Here is a 16,815-nt window from a genome sequence, read left to right on the forward strand (position 1 = left end):
CCAAGCACTGTGTGCAAAGCCTAGAGGGATACAAAAAAAGGCAAAGACAGTTCCTGCCTTCAAAGTACTTGCTCATAGTTTAATGGAGGAGGCGACAAAGAAATACTTACAAACAAGTTATATGTGGAGTAAAAAGAGGAGATAGATACATAGATTAGATAGACAGAGAGATAGAGAAAGAGATTAAGAGAGAGACAAAGGCACTGGACAGACAGAGATGAGGAGATGAGACACAGTCAGACAGTATACTCAGAATGGAGAGAAGTGTCTTATTTGTGGAACAGCTGAACTAATGACGCTGGATCAAAAAGTAGGTGTCAGGGACCAAGGTATAAGAAGACTAGAAAGGTAGAATGGATCTAGATCATGAAGGGCTTTAAACACCAAACAGGATTTTATACTTGATCCTGGAGGTGATGGGAAACCAAAGGAGCTTCTTGAGTAGGTGGGAGTGGAATGGGTATTGTATGACATGATCAGACCTTCATTTTTAAGAAAATAACTTTGTGAGTTGAATGGAGAATGATTTGGAGAGGAGAGAGACTTGAGATAGGCATACCCACAAGTAGGTTATTGTAATAGTCCATGTATGGGGTGATAAGGACCAGCACTAGAGTGGTAACAATTTCACAGAAGAGAAGGAGGATTCTTTAAGATGTATTAGAAAAATGAAACTGACAACATATTAGATATTTAGGAGGTGAGAATCAGTGAGGTGAGGATGATATCTATATTGCAAGTCTTTCATTTAATAATTTTAAAATTTATTTTTAATTTTAAAATTTTTCCATTATATTTCAATCCACATTCAATCATTGGATTCTCTGAGACATAGGACTTGAAAACCCCCAGGAATCATTGGATTCTCTGAGACATAGGACTTGCACAGAGAGTGGGTGGGGGCCATTCTTTATCCAAGCATGTATATTAATAGAATATAGTCCAATTACTATTTAACCTCACATGCTTGGAACCTCAGTGCATCAACTCAAGCCTCAGCCCATTACACTGGACCATAATAAGAATGATTTATTCCTTAGTATCTATGGCAGGAGCTTCTGAAAAATGAAATGCTAAACTACAAGGGAAAAAATTCTAACTGAATTAAAAAAAGAACTCAGAAAACAATGTTTAAAAGTCAGATGTAGGGGCAACTAGGTGGCACCAGCTCTGAAGTCAGGAGGACCTGAGTTCAAATTGTTCCCAGATACTTAACACTTCCACTTTCTTCAATTGCTGTTGTCAAAAGCTACACCACCTAGTATTCGATTATATCCATCAAAGCCACTAATCCATTCTTTTTTTTGATGAGTTATTGAGTTATTGATTAACTGATTCATAATAATAATCATAGTTATTACATAGTACTTAAAAGTTTACAAAACACTTTGCTTATATTAGCTTATTTGATTTTTTCAATCCTTTGGGGTATATACTACATCCCTTACTATTCCCAGTTTACAGACAAAGGGACTAAGGCTCAGAAAGATAAAATGACCTAGACAAGAAGCTAATAAGTGTCAGAAGGGGGATTTGAACCCAGACATTCTTCCCTCCAAATCCAGAATTCTTGTCAATACACCATACTGCTTCCAAAGTCCCCCAAGTTCTTTTATACTGATATTTATCATTTTAAAAAATCCATTTGTTACGGCTCCTCCATTAAAATTCTAAATCAATACCTCATTGTGGCATGGAGGAGACTCTGAATTCTTCATATCTTTGTCAGCAGATCAAAGTTTCAGCAGGTCCTATTAAGCTGGGAAGATTTTGAGCATAGATCTAGTAATTGGTTGAGGGAAAAGATGAAGTTCAGAGATATTTGTCACCATACGACTGGCCACTAGGTGGTGTAGCTTTTGACAACAGCAATTGAAGAAAGTGTCGATTAAATAATGAAGAGGGCAACAATGTGGATAGAGTGACTCAGGTGGATGAAATCACCCAGGTTTTTCTTTTGGTAACCATGTAGCAGAGTCTGAATTATCAATTCTAATGGCCCAATAAGCAGCACAAAAGATATTCCCATATAAAGTTTATTAAGGCAAATATAAAGACAATAAAGACAAGCTGAAGGAGAGGACTTAGAACATTTCCTGGAAAAGATGAGACCCTGGAACCTAAGATCCCATAAATGGAGAACTTAAGGATGCAACTTAAGGATGCACCAATAAAATTGCTAAGGAGGCTGCTGCTTTGTAAGAACTAGGGCTAGTTCCAGAAGGAAAGGGGTTCACATGAGGTAAGAAAACATGGAGAAATGAAGTAGAAGGTAAATTCCAGTTGTTTCTGCCCATTGTTAGTATAAGTCAATGTCTCTAAATTTTGGCTTCCTGAGCAAAAACTGCAATGACCTCCTCCTAGTCTTGGGAAGTACTTTATTTTTCAAGCCTATGCCTTTCAGATAAGATTGGATCAAAATGGAACTTAATCTCAGTATACTTCAATGTACAAACATTTGATATTTGTAAATCTAATATTTGTACATCCCAAATTTAACTGTTAACTACATAATGTTTCTGAGTGTCAAGTACAGATCCAAACAGAAAAGAAACTAGTTTCATAATTTCTAGATTTTAGCTTCCATTCCTTCCAATTTCTATTATGTCACTGGTATTGAAGAAGAGTTTCTGGACCATAATAAGAATTATTTATTCCCTTAGTTTCTGTGTCAGGAGCTTCTGAAGAATGAAATTATTCTTACTGAACCTCATACTTAGACATACATATTGTAAAGTGAATGGCCAATTAAAAAAAACTAAGGTTTGTTCATCTTACTTTATAAAATGGGGATAATACATATGTCTTCTTTCTCCTATAATATCTCAAACACTATCTACCATTTCAGTAGAATATTTTTCCCAGTCAGCCTGATATAATAGCTTCTTTTTTTTTTTTACTTTTCATTAGAATGACCAATGCACCACAAACTATAAATTTCAAGGTGACCTGAGGAATTATATGCAAACATCATTTGTAACCAAATTTTTTAATTCTATTCTGGATTCCCACGTGCCTAATATTTTGATTTAGCTGAATTATAGTTACCAAAATATTGTACATGGATCTTGGTTATTTCCATGGAAAAGTCACTAGAGGGCGTATTGTGACCAAATACACCAAGATTATAAACAGAATTTCCAGAATTGTAGACCTTTGAGGTCATTTAGTCCAATCTTCCCCTCAATCAGGAATCTTTTCAACAGAATCCCTGATAGATAGCCAATTAATCTCTATTGGACTAAAAGCTGAATCAGCTTATTCCAGTTTTGCTAACTATTCAGAGAATATTTTAAGTGAATGAGAGTATGATATTCATTCAATAAATTTGCCCTCCTCCCCAAAGAAAAGGCACCGTGTTAGCTACAGTATGGCTATAAATCTAAGTAATACTATCTTCCCTCACAAAAATAATAATAATTAACTTAAAATAATAAAGTTTGCTTGTCTCATGTAATAGTTGAAACTTTGGATAACAGCACAAGGGATGAATCTGGCATATTGATATGATATCATACAATCATGCAATAGATGAACCAAGAAACATAGGAAGGCAATGCTACTTTGGAAGATGGGGTAATAGTATTAGAGGTGATCAAAGATGGGAAGCTCCATTGTAATAAAGTTTAGAAATCAATCACTGGGATCTGGGGCAGACTATATTCCAAAGATATATTTAAATAAGTAAGATTTGGGATCTGGAAAGCCCCATTCCATATTTCAAAAGGAAACTGTAATTTGCAACTTTAGGTAGAATAGGAAGTACATGATAGCTGAGTTCTCTGTCATTCTCTTTCCAGCCTCCAAAGAAGGGTATTGAATATATATATATATATATATATATATATATGCATATATATTTCTTTGTGAAATACTTATCAGGTATTTGCTATCTAGGATTATGATGTTCTTTTGAGGATTCAGAATAAAAGCATTTTCTGGTCACTTTGGTTGGAATGTAGTCTTACCCCAGACAGAGAGGACAATAGTTTACTCACTCTGCCCACTAAGCTCTCTCTCATCAAATGTTTATTACACAAATGACAATCACAGATATCTAGCAAATATAATTGTCTAAGCAGGCAGTAAAAGAAAAATCAGCAAAGTTATACAGATTGATTTAAATGATAAAATACACAAGAATAAATGAGGTCTTCAACACTAGGATAAAACAAATCTTAGCTCAATCAAGGAGAAAATAATCTCACCAAAAAAAAGTCTTCTTTTAGTGGTATCTAGGATTGTAGATGCTTAAACTCAAGGGTCATGTTGAAATGTTGGCTTTCCCCCCATGTCTGTGACTCTGGATACTATTGTTGGCCATTTAAAAGTTCCTTGCTTTAAAATAACTGTTTAGACATGTATACTTATTTTGTATTTAATTTATACTTTAACATATTTAACATGTATTGGTCAACCTGCCATCTGGGGGAGGGGGTGGGAGGAAGGAGGGGAAAAATTGGAACAAAAGGTTTGGCAATTGTCAATGCTATAAAATTACCCATGCATCTAACTTCTAAATAAAAAGTTCCTTGCTTTTATTCTTTCCCCATCTCACTAAGATGTTACTCCTGCCCTCTCCAAAGACACTTTCTCTCACAAACACCATACACAGTATCATGTAGTTAGAGACCTCTCAGCCAGTGAGGAGTCACATTTCCCTTTGAGGATCCAGCATGCAGAGTCCCAGAATGTCCTTTAGAGCCCTTGCTTCTCAAACTGTGGGTTGCCAACTTTATATGGGATCTTGCAACTGAATGTGGGAGTCATGAAATTATGCTTTATTATCAGTAAATGCTTGATTTGTATATCTATTTTATATACCTATATACCCTGGATCACATAAAAATTTCTCAGGTAAATAAAGGTCATGAGTGGAAAAAGTTTAAAAGGTCCTATTTTAAAGGACCAACAAATCTACTTGAGGCAAGATTGGGATTATATATTTATATACATTACCTCATTCAATCTGAAGGGATGAATTTAATCAATCAATCACCTGGACCCTAACTAAAGTAACAACAAGATGTTATAGCCCTGATACCTCTATCAGATGAAACTACTTCTAGAAAAGCAATTAATAAGTGAAAGACATTAAATTAATTGAAAAAATTCTTAATCAATTTAGAGATAGCAAAATACTTCTAGCATTTGACGAAATGAAATTATGCTACACAGGAAGTATTATTGGGGTTGGTTGAAGAAATTCAGATCTGATTTATCCCGTGGTACTTAGATAAATTAGCAAGCATGTTTGAAAAGCCAATATCCCAGTGTCAGTCCAGCCCAATATTAGAGACTACTTTAACCAAGTGCCTGAAATAGAATTACTGACCAAAAGAAGACCTTGTGAATTTTGAAAGGTCAAAAGATTTGAGACTTCCCATCTATGATAGGAAAAGTGCCCTAGAATACCAGAGAATAAGAAAAGTTGAGAGATATATCAAAGACAAACTAGATATCCCAAGAAAAGGTCAGGGAGCTTCTAAGAAAGCTACAACAAACCTAGGGAGACTCTTGCAAGACTAACAAAAAGAAGAAAAAGGTTTCCAACAATCAGGAGTTATGTTATCCTTTTTTCCATATGTTCTCTTTTACCTTGGATTATGTACATACTTGTGAAAGAATTTATCCCTAATTGGTGAGAATTACTTCTCCTATTTACTACATACTTCTTCAAACATTTCTAAAACCTAATTAATGGTGCCTAGCTAATTGATATCAACCGATAATCAATGGAAGAGGATAATGATGGAGCCTCACAAGCAACAGATTAGAAAGACATTCCTTTATAAAACCCTTTGATCCAGCAGTGGCTTTGGGTCTGTATCTCAAAGAAATCATAAAAGAGGGAAAAGGACCAATATGTGTAAAAATGTTTGTAGCAGCAATTTTTGTGGTAGCAAAGAATAGAAGATGAGTGAATATCCATCAAGTGGGGAGTGGCTGAATAAGTTATGGTATATGAAAGAAATGGAATATTATTGTTTTATAAGAAATGATGAACAGATTGATTTTAGAATCGCCTGGAAATATTTACATGAATTGATGCTGAGTGAAGCAAGCAGAACCAAGAAAACATTGTACAGAGCAACAGCAAGATTGTGCGATGATCAACAATAGTAGACTTGGCTCTTCTCAGCAATTCAGTGATCCAAGACAATTCCAATAAACTTTGGATCCAAAAAATGTATCTGCATCCAGAGAGAGAACTATGGATACTGAAAGCAGATCAAAGCATATTGATTTCACCTTTTTTTCTGCTGTTTTTAGTTTTCCCTTTTGATCTAATTTTTCTCTGCAATATGATTGATGCCTATGAAAATATATAAAAAATTGAATGTACATGTATAACAACATATAGAGAGATATAAAAAGAAATATACTCCTATATCATCTAAGATTTAATCCTAACCCCCCAAGAGAAAAAGTAGAGAGGCACTTTGTAAGGACCCAAACTACCAATATGAATGGAGGTTTCATAAATAGTTCAGAATCTATGTTAGGCTTACATTTTATAGATGTGTACAAATAGCTCAAATAACACCAACCACCTGGGGGGTGTGTAAAAAAGAAAAACTTGGGACAGTAAAAGATAAACTCTACCTATCTTCTCATTTTACTTGGGGTTGGTTCTAGAAAAAGAAATCACATCTTTTCTACACCCCACCTCCATCCACAGTCTACCTTAAAAAAAAAAAAAAAACTCTGAAAAATGATAACTAAACCCATGGCCAGGGAGTCAGAAATTATCTGCTTCTAGATTTGAAAACAGGTCTCTCTCATCATGGGACTTCTCAGAAGAAAACATACACAAAAAATTAGAATATTGTACAATATGCAACGAGATAGATCAATAATGTATCTCTCCTCTTTTTCTCACTCTCTTCTTAATTATCTGAAATCTACCTTGTAAACTCACCATTCAACTGAAGCTACTCTCTCCTAAGTTAACAATGATCTCTTAAGTGACCTTTCCTCCAACCTCATCTTACTTTAAAACTGTAATCTTCCTCACTGTCCATCACTAATGTTCTCCTCTCCAGGTTTTCTGGATCTGCTTCCTCCTAGTTCTCTTCCTAAATCCATCTGCCCCTTTTCATTCTGCTGGATCCTCCTTCAGATTGTAATGCTGGAGAAACTGAGGCAGGAGAGAGATTAGAGAGTTTTTAATATTTTATTAATTAGAGAGCATAATTGACTAGACAGGACTCTTGTCTCAAAGTATCCAGCGATGAATGGGAGAATCCCAAATCCTTTTATACCTTTTTACAAACAAAGAAGGGGACAGAAGCGGGAAACTTCTTCATAGACCCATTTGGTTCTGTCAGTATGGGAGGAGGCCATAAATTCTTACTAAAAGCCAGAGAGTCAGGATGTCTGAATAAACAGAAGTAAAGATGTCAATGAGGTATCCGGGATAGTCTTATCTTTTGGAATATTTTAGAGGGATAGTGTCATAAATTCACTGATCTCCCCCTTATCTTGAGTCTTATATTGATAATTTATAACCTTAGAGCAAATGGTCCTCAGTCTTAATGGACTGGGGGGGGGGGGAGGGAGAGGGGAGGAGAGGAGAGGAGCGGGATTACAACTAAAAGGATTGAGTCCGAACAGTTAAGGAAACTGAGATAGAACAATTCAGGGAAATTCATGTCCCTTTGACATAGGACATAGTTAAGGGAAACTAGTGCAGAGAAACTGAGTCAGGACAATTAAAGAGAACTGTGGCACAACAAGATCAGCCCACTAATCATGGTACCCCACAGGACTCAGTCTTGGGTCTCCTTCTCTTTTCTCTTCATATTACTTGGCAATCTCATCAGGTCCAATGGATTCAATTGTCATCTCTGTGTAGTTGATTCTCAGATCTACTTAGCTACTACTAACTTCTGTTGATTAAAAAAAAATCTGACTATTTATTAGATATCTAAGATTGTAAACTCAACAAATCCAAAGCTGAATTCATCATCACCATCACCATCCCTGCTAAAAACCCTCCCCTTTCCAAACTTCCCTATTACTGCCAAGGGTACCATCATTCTCACAACCCGGGTATCATCCTGGATCCTGTAGTCTCTCATCTGCCAAATCCAATCTGTTGCCAAGGTCTGTCAATTTTACCTTGGTAACATTCATCACCTGTGTCCCCTTCTCTCCTCTGAGATAGCCACCATGCTAGTGCAGACCCTCATCACCTTATACCTGGACCATTGCAATAGCCTGCTGATTCCGCCACAAATCTCTGCCCACACCAATTTATCCTCTAATCGTCTGTCAAAGTAATCTTTGTAAAGTGTAATAGTTCCTTTTTACCTCCAGTATCAAATATAAAATCCTCTGTCTAATATTCAAAGCTCTTCAAACCTAGCCCCCTCCCCCAATCACCTTTCCAGTCAATCTCCTGACTCCAGACATTTTCACTTGCTGTCTCCCATGCCTGGAATGTTCTCCCTCTTCATCTTTGCCTCCTGTTCCCACTTAAAATCCTACTTTCTCTATTAAACTTTTCCCAATCCCTCTTAATTCTAGCATATTCCCTATGTTGATTATTTCCAATTTACTCTATGTATACCTTTTTTTGTTATACAGTTGTTTGAATATTTTTACCCATTAAACTGTAAGATCCTTGAAAGCAGAAATTGTCATTTACAATTCTTTGTATCCCCAACACTTAGCACAGTGCACATAATAGACACCTGATAAATGTTTGTTTATTAATGAAACTACATTTTATGAGAATACCACAAGGATAATGGAAAATTACTCTTTATACCCCACCCTGATTGACCTCTTTTTTTTTTTCCTGAGGCAATCTGAGTTAAGTGACTTGCTCAAGATTGCACAGTTAATAAATGTCTAAAATCAAATTGGCCTCTTTACAATTTCTATCCTTTGGTTTATATAGTTTAGTCTTCCAAAGTAATACCAGACAGCCTAATTCCATTACCTCCAGACCAGAATTCTGCTTTTTTTGTTTGTTTGTTTTTACCATGGAAGGGTGACAGGAAGCATAGAAAGAATGGCATTTGCCAAATAGAGTATATCATGCTGTACATACTATAATCTGATACTATCTTCAGGATGAATCCTTATGACAGTATCTGAAATGTTACATGTAATATTTTAAGAATAATTCAACAAGCCTATACAAGACTAACAGAGGTTGAATTTTTTTGTATTGCCTTTACATGCAATCCGATTCTAGACCCTGTATACAATTAGAATGAAGATATGAGGGGAAAAAAAGAGTCAGAAAGGGTATTAGGAGTTTTGATTCTATAAGAAAGATATCTTAAAAAATAAAGCAGGCAGATAAAATATTGGATCTTGAAAACTGAGATACAGAGTCAACATTCAAACTGGATTACCTAAATTGGCTCCCAGATAGAGATGAACATGCATTTGACAGTCAAAAATTTAAAGTTTGGAAATCAAGCCTACAAATTGCATTTTCTTAGGAAATATCTGTTGGTTGATTGATAGCAAATTGTTTGAGATTTTATTCCAATATTAACATTTTTTAAGTGATACATCTTGTTCTTAATTATCCAATCTTATGTGCAGAGAGATGGGTATTAGTTAATGATCTGAATCTAAAATGGAAAGACAGGACATATTAATTTTCATTCCATTTTACTTATACTTGACCCTTGTGGCTTAAGTGGGATTACTAAATCTCTCTGTCTTAGAGTTATCCCATCTTTTCCATTTGTTGAAGGAGGGTGCTAACATGTTAGCCTCTTTCCACAGGCATTAAGGGGATTAATGTTTCTGAAGAGCTTTGAAGAACCTATTATAGAAGTCCCAAGATGTAACTGGAAATGGATTATCTAATACTCTTGTGTTAGCTCACTGCTAATGGCCAATTTGGGAGGAGAAGATATAAGAAAGAAGGGATATCAGTGAGAGAGCTGTAACTGCTTCTGCTGATCTCTTATATTAAATACTTTACACTCTGGTTCAACCAATAAACCACATCTTATTGTGATGATAAAATAAAAAGAATGGGGGAAAGGGGAAGATAAAGCTTCAAGCTCTTTTCTTATTGCTGTGGTCTTCTACTGCCATCAGAACAAGTTTTTACCAGTATATAAAACTTTTGTTGTCTAATGTCCTTGTTTCTTGAAACTCATAAACTCACAAATCCCATAAATTTTAGATGAGGGGTTCTTAAATTTGTTGTTTTTAGATACTTAGATAATTATATACCAATGTGATTGCTTTCCTTTATAATTCTACGTGTGTTATTTTTTAATTTTAATATATTATAATGAGAAGGGGGCCATAGGCCTTACCAGATTGACAAAGGAGTCTATGATACAAAAAAAAGTTAAGAATCCCTGCAACCTAGATAGACAAAGTGAATTATGCCCTAACTCAGTGAAATCAATACTAAAGATCCAAAGACAGTTTTGTTTTGTTTTTTCCCTTGGGTGGAGAATCACAGTAACCACCATCAAAGGGATTATTGGTCCTAACTTCCCAGTCAGGAATTTCACACCTGGTTACAAATCAATTATTCACCATCAGATGGCAGAAGATGTTGAACTTTTATTGATACCACAAAGTTCTTTTAATTATTGTAGTCTAGTTTAGTTATTCAATATATTTTTTATCTACATGTTAATTAAGAAGAAGAAGAATTAGTGTAATGTCCAGGCTAGTTTTTTGGAGATCCTCTAGATGGGCCTTGGTCTCAGCAGGATAGACACCAGGAAGATGGACAAGAATAGAGTCCAAAGTCTTTATTGTCTCTTACACAGTCTGTCTGTCATAGTCTGACCTAGTCCCCTCTAGCAGTCTGACAGGTTGACTTCTGTCTGACTGCCTGTCCCCAGTTTAAATATTCTATTACAATTATATCATTACAGCATACTGAATATGTGTGAACTAGAGAACTATTATATTACCATATTAAGTACTAAGTATATGTAAACTAGAGAACCATTGTCTCATCAATTCCTCTGAGTTAACACCCTGTTTCAAGTTTACTTCTCCATAATTCCTACTCTCTACAGTTAGTATTTGTATAGTATTTTAAGATTTACAAAGCACTTTATAAGTATTAACTCATTCTCACAACAATCCTAAAAGTAGGTGCTATTATTATCCTCATTTTAGAGATGGAAAATGAGGCAGACAGAAGTAACTTATGAGCTGGTAAATATCTGAGGCCAAATTTGAACTCATTTCTTCCTAGTTCCAAGTCCACTCATCTAGCTTCCATAACATACACATAAAATATAATGATATCAAAATGAATGAAAAAGAAGATAACTTTGGTTTTTTCATATAGAAAGTGAATGTAATTGTTCAGTTTTGTTTTGTTTGTTTTTTTTAATGCTGATCCCAGGGTCACATAGTTGAAAGTATGAAGTGTCTGAAGCTGTATTTGAACTTTGGTTCTGCTCTCTATCTACTGCACCATCTAGCTGTCCCAGTTTCAGTTATTCTTTACAATAAAAACAAAGGAGAATTTTGATTGTCAACTTAAGAAGAAAAATCAAGTTTTGTTGCGTCTAGAGCTCTACTATGCATGGGGTTTTGAGAGCCTTGTCCACAGTGCTGACTTCCAGGGAAATCATAGGATCTTAGCTGTACAGCTGAAGAGAGTCTCAGGGCTAGTTCAACCCTCTCATTTTAGAGATAAGCCCTTGCACAAGTATCTTGTATACGTGCTGGAGGTGGCTGTTGAATTCAGGTCCTCTAAATAGTGGACAATGCTTTTCCCACAGTGCCATGTTCAACCCATCCTGAAAATCAGTTCTCCCAGTAAGTTTTAAACCTCTGCTTGAAGGTCTCCAAGGGAGGAGGAGGCAGGCATCACATAACTTCCAAAAGCAGTCTCTTCCAATCTGGATAGCTTTAATGATTAGAAAGTTTTTCCTTATATCAAGCCTCAATCTTCTGCTTTGCAACTTCTACCATATAGTGTTTTTAGTTCAGTCCACTAAGACCAAGCAAAATGAGCATAATCCCTATGTCTTGTGGCAGTTCTTCTAATATTTAGGATCACAGATGTACAACTAGAAGGAACCTCATATTTTAATCCAACAATCTCACTTTAATAACTGAGAGGAAAATAGGGAGAAATTAAAGGATTTGCCCAAGATCAGTCGGGTTTCAAACACAGATCATTTTACTCTGAATCCTGTGCTCCTTCCCTTTATTTTTCTGCACTCTCTTAAAATTAGTGCCCACATTTGACTCTGCTATATTTAGTTGTTCCACCAGAAGCAACTTCTTTTCTCTGAAAACAAGGCAGTGTTGTTGCTTGTCCTTCATTTGGAAGAAAAACAGTGACATCAATGGTGATGTCTTGACTTGTGACTGAACTGGATTTAAGACAGGCAGATTCGCACAGTCTTCAGCCTCACTCTTTTGTCCAGAGTCATCAAGTCCGGAGGCAAGACAAATGTCAACAAGTCTGGTGATGGCCAGAATGCAGTGAATGACCTTGGCATCTTTGATGTTTGACCAAGTTTTAAGGACTTCACAGCACCTGCCATCTGCATGGCCATTGGAATAAATTATTCTCATCTCCCCGGTCCCCTTCCACTGGGTAAGGTAGACATCCTTCTTCTTGGTTAGCTTCTTTTTGGGTTAGCCCTTCTGAAGCAATGTAGTATAGGGAGTACAATTGAAATTAGAGGGAATGGGTCCCTCTACCAGCTCAGCCATCCCTAGGTCTATAAGTAACCTTAAACAAATCTCTACTACCCCTAAACCCACTCAATTGTTTTTGCCCCAGATTAAAATGTTATAGCTCTGGTCAGGGACACAATACTGATTGTTTATAAATTAGTTTTGCTTTGGCTTTAATCAAAAAAAAAGTTTGCCAAGATATCAGTGGATCATTTATGGAGATGCACTGCCAAACAAATGCATAAAGCCAAAAAAGCTTTTTCAACATTTGAAGATGAAATGTTCAGTATTAGAAAATCAATCTGATTTTTTTCTGATGCAAATTTCTTTAAATAACATGTGAAAGTTTTTTTTGAAATGTACATTAACTGAAAATCATTTGAAAAGGCTTTATATTTCATTGATTTTCAAATTACTGTCTGTAAGGATTGATTTATATAGCAATAAAATAAAAACAAAATATTGTTTAGAGTCTGACCCTGCTCTGTGACTTCTAGTCATATATTTTTTTAATGTTTCTTTTAACTCTTCTGTTTGAACTTCAAAGCATGTAGAACAGATTTTTTTCATCAGGAATTCTTAGAAGTCATTTATTTCAATAAAGATACATTTACCCCCTATAATAGTATATTCAGTTCTGATAGATGTTACTATTAGTTTTAAGCCTATGTCCATTGCCTTCTGGAATAACATGTTCCAAGTTTTCATTTCCTTCATAATAATAGCCACTAAATCACATGTGATTCTAACTATAGTTCTTCATATTTCAATTATTTCTTTCTGGCTACTTTTGTGTTTTCTCCTTAACATGGAAGTTCTGGATTTTGGCCATGATGTTCCTGGTTTTCATTTGGGAGTTTCTTTCAAAAAATGATAAATGAATAGGGAGACCAATCAAAAGTTTACTTTAGGATTTGGGGGTCAAATGAACAATGAAATGACTGACTAGATATTTTCTCCAATTCCCATGATCTCTCAAATATCCCAAAAACAAAATCTGTGCATCAGATATAAAGCAACTTTAGCTGGTTAATAGAGTGAAAGAAATATTTTAAATGGGTGCAATAAAATAAAATAAAGTGAACCTAACAAGCTGAAGGAAAGGAAGGAAGGGGGTAATCTACCTTCTGAGAGGAGAATAAAAAAGTGAGGAAGAAAGGTATAGCCAAATATAAGCAGGAGAAAGGAGTAACAAATGAAAAGATAGAATCATAGTTGAGAGGAAGAGAACCTGTGGGAACAGGGCCATGTTAAAAAAAGATTTTTAAAGTAACTGAAGGAATATAATATTGTGTTTCAATAGGAAACTGGAAAAAACCTAATTTTAGAGATAAAGGAAAATACAAATCTAACTCTTACAACTTTAAATGGGAAAGAATTAAACAATCCAATAAAATGAACAAGGGTGACAGATTAGATAAGAAAACAAAACTCTACAATCTGTGGCTTACAAGAAATACATTTTAAAAATGAAGACACACAAAATAAAATTGAGGGGATAAAAAAATACTATGTATCAAGTGAATCTGAAAAAGTAGTTGTCATCATATTAATCAAACAAAGCAACACCAAACTCTTAAAAAAAATTTTTAAGATAAGCAAGGAAATTATATTGTGCAAAAAAATCATAGAATTCTATTGATAATAATACTAATATTGATAATAAACTTATATGCTCCAAATACCTTAGCATCCAAATTAATAAGGGAAATATTACCTGAGTTACAAGAAGACAAACTGACAGGAGACCTCAATCTATTTTGGATAAATTTAACAGAAAGATAACAAAAGAAAAAATATAGAACTGAATAAGTTTCTAGAGAAACTAGAATTAAAAGGTTTACAACATCTTTTAAATAGAACAACAAAAGAATATCCATATTTCTGTGCCCCACATGGAATTTTTATAAAAATTGCCCACATATTAGGGCATAGATGTGCAAATAAATGTAAAAAAGGCAGAAGTAGCTAATATATTCTTTACAAATCAAAATGCTATAAGAATAGAAATTGATTCAAAGGCCACAAGCAAAAGATATAGACCCAAATGGAGACTTAACAATGAAATCACAAATAATGAGTGGGCCAAAGAATACATCATAGGAGCAAGGAATAATTATGTAAAAATGAAATGATAATGATGATACAACATTCCAAGATTTCTGATTTTTAGCTAAATTTTTACTCAGGAAAAATCCCATCCTTACAATCACACATTAACAAAATAGAAAAAGAAAATTAACGAATTGACTAAACAAGTAAATCTAAAATAAGAAAAAAAAAGAGGCCTTAATTAGGGAAGAAGTAAATTTTAAAAATTTAAAAACATAGAAATGACAAATAAAACAAAAAGCTGTTTTCTTTCTTTCTTTTTTTAAATAAATAATCCAATATCAGAAAAAGAAATAAATAGCTGCAAAGGAACTTCCTAAAGGTGTGAGAGTGAGGAACCAACCCAGATATGATGGATCTATAGAATTTCAAACATTTAAAGAACAGTGAGTACCTATAATTCAGAAATTATCCACAAAAACTGAGAAAGAAAAAATCCTACCAGTATCCTTTTATGAAAGAAACGTCATAAATAGGGAAAAATAAAATTAAGGAAGAACACTGAAGGCCAATATCAATAATGAATATTAACTGAAAATTTTTAAACAAAATCTTATCATACAGATTACAATGATATATCCAACAAATCATTCATTATTATCAAATGGAATTTATACCAGGGGTGCAAGGATAGTTTGAAATGTAGAGAACAATTAACATAATTAATCATATTTTTAAAAACTCCAAAACACCACATAATCATCTCAATAAATGCAAAAAAAAAAACCCTTTCATAAAGTATATCATTTTATGCTTAAAAAAAAAAACCTCTACAAAGCATAGGAATAGAAGAACTTTTTAATATCATAAAAAGCATCTCTTTCTAGGAGCAACTAGATGGTTCGATGGAATAAAGCACCAGCCCTAATGTTAGGAGGACTTGAGTTCGAATGTGACTTCAGACATTTAACACATCCTAGCTGTGTGACCCTGGGCAAGTCACTTAACCTTAATTGCCTCAGCAAAAAAAATAATAATAATAATAAAATAATTTTAAAAAACAGGTAAAGAGATGATAAAACTACCCTCTGATTTACTTGAAAAACCCCGGAGAATCAATAAAGATGCTAATTAAGACAATAGCTTCAGCAAAGTTGCAGGATACAAAATAAAACATTAAAAATCAATAGCATTTCTATGTAATAATAACAATAACAATAAATAGACAAAAATATGTAACAATAATGATAACAAAAACCAAGAAACAATATTTGAAAGGTATTGTTTTTAAAAATTAAAATAAAAACCAGATCATGTGTCTCTTATTGCAATGGATAAGAAATGTATTCTTAGCTAAACAAGAAACACAGGCAATTACAAAAGATAAAACAGATAACTTTGATTATTTGAAATTGATAAGTTTCTGTATATATAACTCTAATGTATCTAGGATAAAAAGAGAGGTGGTTGAATGGAAAAAAAGATTTGTATCACATTTTTCTGATAAGAGTCTGATATCTAAGATATATAAACAATTAATAAATATATTTAATAATAATAGTCATTTTTCAGTGGATAAAGAATATAAACAATTCTTAATAGAATTACAAAATATTCACAAATACATAAAAATGCTTCAAATGACTAAAGAGAAATGCAAATCAAAACAAAAGTTTCACCTCACAATCTGCAAGTTGGCAGAAAAAAAATAAAACCACCAAAAAATAACAACAGTCGATGTTGGAAGGATTGAAGAAAAGATAGATACACCAGCACATTGCTGTTTGTGTAGTTGTGAAATGGTACAACCATTTTTTGAAAGCAATTTGGAATAATGCAAATAAAGTGATTAAAATGTTTCTGCCTCTGGAACCAGAGATTCCATAACTGAGTTTATACTTAAAGGAATCTATTGACAAGAAAAAAAGTCCCCATAGATTTCAAAATATTTATAACAACTCTTTTTTGATAACTAAGAATTGGAAATAAAGCAGATGTCCAAACTGTGGTAAATGGTAATAGAATAAATACTGTTATAAGAAATGATGCACGTGATAAATACAGAGAAGCATGAAAAGATCTAAATGAACGGATACAGAGTGAAATACAATAATG

This window comes from Sarcophilus harrisii, chromosome 2 (genome assembly GCF_902635505.1).
Source record: "Sarcophilus harrisii chromosome 2, mSarHar1.11, whole genome shotgun sequence".
NCBI classification, from domain to species: Eukaryota; Metazoa; Chordata; class Mammalia; order Dasyuromorphia; family Dasyuridae; genus Sarcophilus; species Sarcophilus harrisii.